Here is an 8251-nt window from a genome sequence, read left to right on the forward strand (position 1 = left end):
AAAAATGTTTTATATAGATTATGATCTAATGGTGGTCATTGGTGCGCCTTTTATCTTTCTTGGTTTATTTGAATTTATTCTCTTATAACCAAAAATCAAACCGAATAGAATTTAGTAGGATTTAAACCGAATATGGTTATAACCTAAGCCAAATAAGAACTCACTTGGTTGTATTTTTTTCCCTATTTAATCCGTTTTAGAGTGAATACTGATTTCACAATTTAAAGCAGTGTACTGTCGGGAGACGACCCAAACCGAAACCAAAACCGAAACCGTTTGGATTTGCAATTGAGCGTCGGTAAGCCAATTTCTGTAACTTAAAACACAGATTGAGTTCACACCTAAAGAAACACCTTTGAAGACAGATTCAAAGTATCATGAAAACAGCATTTTCCACACTTAAAGAAACACAAAATTGAGTCAACACTAAACAAAAGTAAGTCTGTCTAGAAACAAAAGAAAAGCCAGCAGAGTTGACACCTTACTGGTCCCACACTCTGCTTTAGAATTAGACACCCCTCCCTTACTATATTATTATTATTGGTCCTTCAGTTTCTCTCCTCTACAAATTAATGCTTGGTCACCTCTCCTCATCTCTTGATACCCAGATCAATAATTCCCATCATATCTTCTTCACCCACTTTGAAACCCATACTCTTTCTTACTTAATAATTTGAATTGAGGTTATGGAGCTTGCTGTACCTTCACAGCTTGTGGGTTCAGAGATTCATGGCTTTAGGACTATGCAAGGTCAGTTTTAGAATAATATACTTTCACCTGTCACTGGACTAAATTTAATAAAACGATTATGTTTCTTGAAAATTGATGAATTTTGCACCAACCCATCTTGACCTGACCCATATTATTTTATTTAGGGTAATTATGTCCCATGTTGGTTGCTTATTTAGGGTAATCTTAACTAATTTATGTTATGATATTGGTTGTTTTTGGTAATATTGATTATTAGGGTAGGTTATTTAGTGTAATCATGACCCATGTTGGTTATTTTGGTAATTATGACTCAGGTTGGTTGTTTAGGATAATCTTGACCCATATTGGTTATTTTGAGTAATCTTGACCCGCCATTGACCTTTTGGTCCAATAGCATGGGGTGATGTGGTTTCCTCCTTGATGGTGATCCTGGGTGAGTCAGGCCGATGGTTGACATCACATCTCAACAAGGCTTACTTGGGTGATGGGGCCAGTTCCAAACACTGTTAAAAAAAAGTGTAATCTTGACCCATATTGATAATGTTGATTGTAGAGTAATCTGGACCAAAGAAAAGGATAACATGCTGGCAAAGTTTAAGTGGTTTTTACAACTTTTTCTAAAGTTGGATGTTGATAAGATCTTTTTAAAGCTCCATGATTCTTGTTTTATAAAGGAATGATAAGGTTTATAGCAATTTTCTTTTTAACCAGAAATTAAATGTCCTGTTGTAATTCTTATTTTTTTTTTAAAAAAAGATAATGATCTACTTTTAATTGTCAAAGGTCGTACAATTTGAAATGCAAGATTTTATGGAATATCATATCATCCTTACCGGTATTGAAGCGGAAATTAATCTAGAACCTGAAAATGCTTAGTCGTTTTAGCTCTTGGGATATGCTAACTATAAGTTGGGTGTACAAACATGTAGTTTCTCTAACTCTGTAGTCTAAACTAGAATCATGTTATAATGATTTTGGATGTCTTAAGAGAGCTTATTTGATATCACTCTAGGTGTGTGGCATTTCTTCATTTCTTGTTTCACTTGGTATTTAAAACAATGAATCCAGTAGTCATCTTGTTGCATGCTTAGTTATAGTGTAACATCTGACCCCTCATGCAAACCAATATTGTCAGGTTTTCCTACGTGGAGTTCACGTATTTGTTTAAATCTATATATAATGAAAAGATCATGTTAATTACAATTGAAACTTTATCCCATTCTACTAGTTCAATTTATTTAAATGTTAGTTATAGTTAAAGTTAACTAGTGAAGCATATGCATATGCATTTGCTTGGTGATATAACTTTTTTGTTTTTTTCTTCATTTTCATTAAACTCTTAATTTTAAACTCTTCTAAGAATATTTATTTTGGCTATGAAAAGATTTAGATGTGCCCACCATGTTTGAGGAAGCTAAGACAAGATGGCTCAGACCAAATGAGATACATGCAATTCTTTGTAACTACAAGCATTTCAACGTTTATGTGAAGCCTGTCAATTTGCCAAAAAGTAAATCTTATCCCAACCTTTGTTTTCCACTTTCTGAGGTTATGTTCCTCAGTTAAATTGGGCTCAAACTTCAAGGTCCTGTGGATGGACTAGGGTTTGTTCAAAAAGCTCGTGGCTTGCTCGAAACAGGCTTGTTTTTAAATGAGCCATGCCCCAAGTCTAGTTCGGCTCATGACTCGCTCGTTAGGTTGTTTAAACTAAAGCCCAAATACACACGCACACACACACATATATATGTATGCGTATATATTTTTTAACTTAAAGCCGTATGACAATTGTTAATGAAAAGAATAAAAAGATATTGAAAATTCTCTTAATATTTTAAATTTTAGTTTGCTCATTTAGAGTTAAAGCCTAAATTTTAATACATATAAATAGTAATCCAAAGTTTTAACTCAAATTTAATATAATATAAATTATACGTTCTGTAGTTTATAAGATATCTATGTTACAAAATTTTATATCTGTAATAAATACAAAATTTTAAAGTTAAAAATAATTTAAAATAAATAAGCCCCTCAATGAGCAATGGCTTGAGCTTTTGAAGAGGCAAGCCTGGGTCCAACATTTCAGCTAGTTAAGATAAACGACCAACCCGGCTCTGCTTGTTTTGTAAACTTCTATCATACATGTTTACAGTTCATCATCACATTTTTGTTAGATGTTGAAATTTTATTCCCAGCATGTGTCATTTTGCATTAAATAGGTGGCACAATCGTCTTATTTGACCGAAAAATGCTCAGAAATTTCTGGAGGGATGGGCATAATTGGAAAAAGAAAAAAGATGGAAGAACTGTCAAAGAAGCTCATGAACACTTGAAAGTAAGTTTACACTATTTAACTGCATATGCAGATATTAGCGAATTCAGTTATAAACTTATAACATAACCTTTCTACGTTATTAATATATAAAGGTTGGTGATGATGAAAGGATCCATGTGTATTATGCTCATGGTGAAGACCAGTCAACCTTTGTTCGCAGATGCTACTGGCTTCTTGATAAGTAAGTATCTTATCAAAGATAACTTTATTTCTTTCCCATATTAACAGATATTGTAACATTGTTTTGTTTTTATTTCGATTGTGTTACAGGAAGCTGGAACATATTGTTCTTGTTCATTATCGTGACACACAAGAGGTTGATCTATTGTACACAACTTTTAATATTAGTATACTTGTTTTGTATACTCGGTTCTTTAGGATAACAAATTTTATAATGCAGTTGAGTTCCCTGACTATTGACTCGAATTCTAGTTCAGAGCACCCACCTACTTCATGGAATTTGTCAGAAGAAAATGATGGTGTTGATCAAGCTTATTATGCGCGTAAGTATGTTTATTTACTGATATTAAGATCTCCAAAAAGTTCAGTTTTTTAAAATGGGATAAAATATTAAATAATTAAAGTTTTAATACTGTTCATTTGTTCCAGTAAAGTCATTCTTACTTTTTTCTGACTTGTTCTGAAATTTCTTATAATTATTTAAACGAGCCGAACGAGCTCGGCTCATTTATCATTAATTAATTATATTATGTTTTATATTTATATTTTAATTATAATTTTTACATATAAAACGTAATATATATCATATATGTTTTAATTATAAGTTTTATATATAACATAGTATATATCATTTAGTTATTTTTATCATAATTTTATACACAATAGTAATTATTATATAAGCATATATTTAATATATTAACTAAAATTTATATAGATATTAGGCTTGTTTTAGGCTCGCGAGCCATCTTAAGCTTAGGCTCGGGCTTGTTTATTAAACAAGCTTATTTTTAGGCTAGAGATCAGTTCATTTTGAAACTTTTACGAGCAATTCTTGAGTAGCTAATTGACATCCCTATATTTAGGTCAGTTAATTTAAAAAAAAAAATTAATATGTGTAAAAAAATCCACTACAATACTTTAGTGGTTTTTTTAATTAGAAAAAAGCTAGAGTGTTAAATGGAGAGCTGAAGAAATTTGTTACTGTTGGTTGAAATACTCTCTTTTTTGAGATAAAATCTTGAACTAATAACCGAATTTTGTTATTATTCTTTAGTAATTATTTTTAAAGGTTATATATATATATATATATATATATATTGTGATTCTGCAGAGCCTAATGAGACTATAATAAACCATGAGAAGAGACTTCATGAAAATCAACACACTTGAATGGGACGAGCTTGTAGTCCCGGATGGCTCCAACAAGTTAATCACGCCCGAAGGAGGTAATTAACTTCATTTAGTTACAATTTACAAGCTAATTCATTAAACAAGTGAATTTGATTAAACTTTTCAATTGCAGGAAACATATCGTACTTCAATCAAGATGATCAATATGGACTAAATGGATTTATAGACACTGTAAGTAGAGTTTGGAGAAGATAGATAGATCTTCATAAGTTTGTGATATTAATGTCATTCTGTTTATGCTATTACAGGTGGGCCCCAAAGATGTGAATGTTGGCGCGACTATTAGTATTATGGATAGTAGTGTGAATGATGGATTGAAAAATCAAGATAGTTTTGGAAGGTGGATGAACTACACCTTGACTGAAACTCCTGTGCTAGATGATCATGCTCTGACAACACAACCGACTGTTTCAACGAGTTATAATCAACACATGTTTAATATAACTGAGGTTTCACCTTCATGGGCTTCATCAAGTGAAGAAACAAAGGTTGATTTTATAACCATATAAAGATTTTATAACCATATATATATTCAAATTTTGATTAGATCTCCACTTGCAGGCAAAAATGTGTGGCATCTCTTCTATCCGCAGGCGCGAACCCAAATCTGGTAACGGATCCCACTTCAGAAAACCCAGATGGATGCACCACTGCTGACCTGGCATCCAAGAGCGGGTACGAGGGGCTAGCTGCATTCCTTGCAGAAAAAGCGTTGTTAGCTCATTTTGCAGCCATGACATTAGCTGGAAACGTAAGCGGCTCGTTACAAAGTACAATCCCGACCGATGACGATTCTGTTACAAGTGGGCCCGGGACCAACATAACTGAAGAGGAGCAATATTTAAAGGATACCCTGGCGGCTTATAGGCGGGCAGCTGATGCTGCCGCCCGCATACAGGCTGCGTTCCGGGAGCAGTCTTTTAAAATGAGATCGAAAGCGGTTGAGTTTGCTAACCCGGAAGATGAAGCAAGGTGTATAATAGCAGCTATGAGGATTCAACATGCATTTCGTAAGCACGAAACCAAGAAAAAAATGGCAGCTGCTACTCGTATACAATACCGGTTTCGTACTTGGCAAATACGGAAAGATTATCTTAATAAACGCCGTCAAGCGATTAAAATTCAAGTAAGATTTTAGATTTTGCTCTAAACTAAGAGAGTTCAAGCTTGACTCGTTAATAAATTTTTAAACCTGAGATTGGCTCTCGTTTATTAGTATATTAAATATCTAATCTTTTTATTTATATACAAATATAATTATTTAATATTATAATTTTTTATAAGAAAGATATTTTGTTAGATATTTTTAATCATAACTTTGTGTACAAAAATATTTATTATGTACGTATTTATTATAAAAAAATAAAAAGATGTTTATAATATGAACTATCTTGTTAAGGCTCGTGAGCTAGGGTTGTTCAAAACGCTCGCTCAAAATCGGTTCATATGTAAACAAGCCAAGCCTAAACCAAGCTAACCTCACTCGTTGGCTTGCTAGCTAGCTGGCTGCTGGCCTATTGGCTCGCTTGTTTGGCTCGTTTGAATTAAAGCCAAAATTTTAGTATACATCAGTTATAACCCAAGTTTTGATGTGTAAAAATAATAAATTCTGCATTATGTATATCAATATTATTTTTTGCTTTCATATATATCATCAAGATGGTAAAAAATACAAAACTTTTATAGAAATAAACGTGCTACCCATTTTCGAGCCCAGCCCGAGCCCAATTTGACTCAGCTCTTTTACAATTCCATGGCTAGCCTATTCAAGGATATATGAAGCTTGGGCTGGAGCTCGTTTATTAAATGAGCTCCAACTTAGGCTTGAGTTAGGGCGAGTTTAAGGTCGGCTTGGTTCGAATTTTTAGCAAGCTGATTTCGAGTAGCTCACAAGCGGCTCCTCTCGTTTACGCAGTCATTTTTCCGTGGTTATCAAGTGAGAAGGCAGTACAAGAAAATAGTATGGTCAGTAGGAGTGTTGGAGAAGGCAGTTCTTCGTTGGCTTAAAAAACGCAAAGGATTTAGAGGTCTCCAAGTGGTTCCAGATGAACACGAGAACACTGAGGTGGAAAGTTTCTTCAACGCGAGTAGAAAACAAGCGGAAGAGCGAGTGGAAAGATCGGTTGTTCTGGTCCAAGCCATGTTTAGATCGAAACGAGCTCAAGAAGAATATAGAAAGATGAAGCTTGCACTTAACCAAACATCGGTATGTGTTTAATGCTTATTACACTTTTTTTATCATTTTTATGATGGTAAAATCAGTCTTAACGATGAAAAAGAAAAAGACTGTTTAAAACTAAAATACCCTTTTGGATCTTGCAGTTGATGTATGAAGAGCTTCTTAATTCTGATATGAACATGAAAATATAAAAGTTACGTGCTATATGACTCTGACAGCTACATATATATCTTGTTAATGCCTGTAGACATGATTAAGGTACGCATTTTCAACTGTAATTATTTTTGTCATCTTTTGTGGTGGGATAAGTAGTCGTACACGGGCGTATGATTTGTGAAAATATTTGTATATAAAACCATGAAGTACCACTCTGAAACATTAATTTCTTTGTCTATTTATCTATGATTTGAACATGACTTTGACATATCATGGTTATGCATCTGGGCGTAAATTTACAATTATCTGTATATTATAAACACATGTGCACGAGACTTGCTACGAGGAAAAGAGATAGGACAGAAAGCAGGAAAAATAATTAATTAGAGAGAAAAATCATTTACTCTTTTCATTTAATTCTTAATAATAATAAGTAAATGGTTCAGAGTGGTATTCTCTATTTGTGTATGTTGAACCACCCTCCCATGTATAGTAACAAAAGCCAAATGAAGTAATATCTGCTATGTATAATAGGTTGATCGCGGGTATTGTTTCTTGAAGATGCTATAGACGTTTAGGCACACTGAAGTCTCATTTGGGAGTAAGCATCCTTTTTTTATTATTGACACTCTTTTAGGGTTTAAATTTGCTAATATGTATCTTGTTGGGTGCCTTGTTCTAATGACTTGGTTTTTGTGCGTTCGTATACTTGGATTATCAAGGTATGTTGTTGTGTTATAATTTTAGGTGGTTGGAGTCAAAGAGTTGATCGTTAGGTCAGGTCTCATGTTTAGCTTCGGTTTGAGTTAGTTTTTTTTTCAGACTCGTATATAAGCATTGTAGTTGTGTTTTTAACTTGTATGTATAATAAAGGGCCGTAAAACTTTCAGCAGACAAATGATTTAAGATGTCATGGATATGTTTTGATGTATGATTTATTTCTCACATATTATTCCTTTTATTATATGACAAGTTTATATATCCGTTTGACACATTGGTTGAAAAAATTATTTTTAAAACATATTAATAAATATAATCTATGAAAGTTTAATCAAATAGAGCTTGATACATATTAGTTAATAAATATAATATATGAAACTTTGAAAATCAAATAAATATAATCAAATAAATTTTGATAAGTATTAATAAATATGATCTATGAAATTTTGAATATCATTGAATAAGTAGATAGGAGGATAATAAAGAATTTGCTCGTTACAAAACTTAGATGCTGTTTGGTAGACTCTTAGTGATTACTAAATGGCTATCAAACAACCCCTTAATAAAACCATCCATCAAAAAATTCTTTTATCACACTGCTTGCTTTAAATCATGTCTTTTCATGCAGCTACTCACCTCATCCTGATCACATATAATAAAACAAAGAAATCAATATATAATCATAAATATTATAATTTATAGTATGAACTTAAAAATCAACCTATTTACCTTATAAATGAGGCTTTTCAATATTAAGGCTTTAAACTAATTCTTTAGATGCC

General features: G+C 32.7%; 1 pseudogene across 1 annotated transcript; it reads left to right on the forward strand.

Moving 5' to 3' along the window:
• Positions 1-670: 670 nt before the first annotated feature.
• LOC143573093 (calmodulin-binding transcription activator 5-like) lies at positions 671-7630 on the forward strand (annotated as a pseudogene). The gene is made up of 13 exons (XR_013142366.1): positions 671-750; positions 2096-2221; positions 2928-3043; positions 3136-3224; positions 3314-3359; positions 3444-3546; positions 4335-4449; positions 4527-4585; positions 4663-4920; positions 4962-5540; positions 6330-6620; positions 6737-6851; positions 7262-7630. The product of XR_013142366.1 is annotated as a calmodulin-binding transcription activator 5-like (transcript).
• Positions 7631-8251: the final 621 nt, after the last annotated feature.

This window comes from Bidens hawaiensis, unplaced genomic scaffold (assembly GCF_021521415.1).
Source record: "Bidens hawaiensis isolate Kalapana, Puna unplaced genomic scaffold, B.hawaiensis_p1.1 tig00026196_1, whole genome shotgun sequence".
Lineage (NCBI taxonomy): Eukaryota > Viridiplantae > Streptophyta > Magnoliopsida > Asterales > Asteraceae > Bidens > Bidens hawaiensis.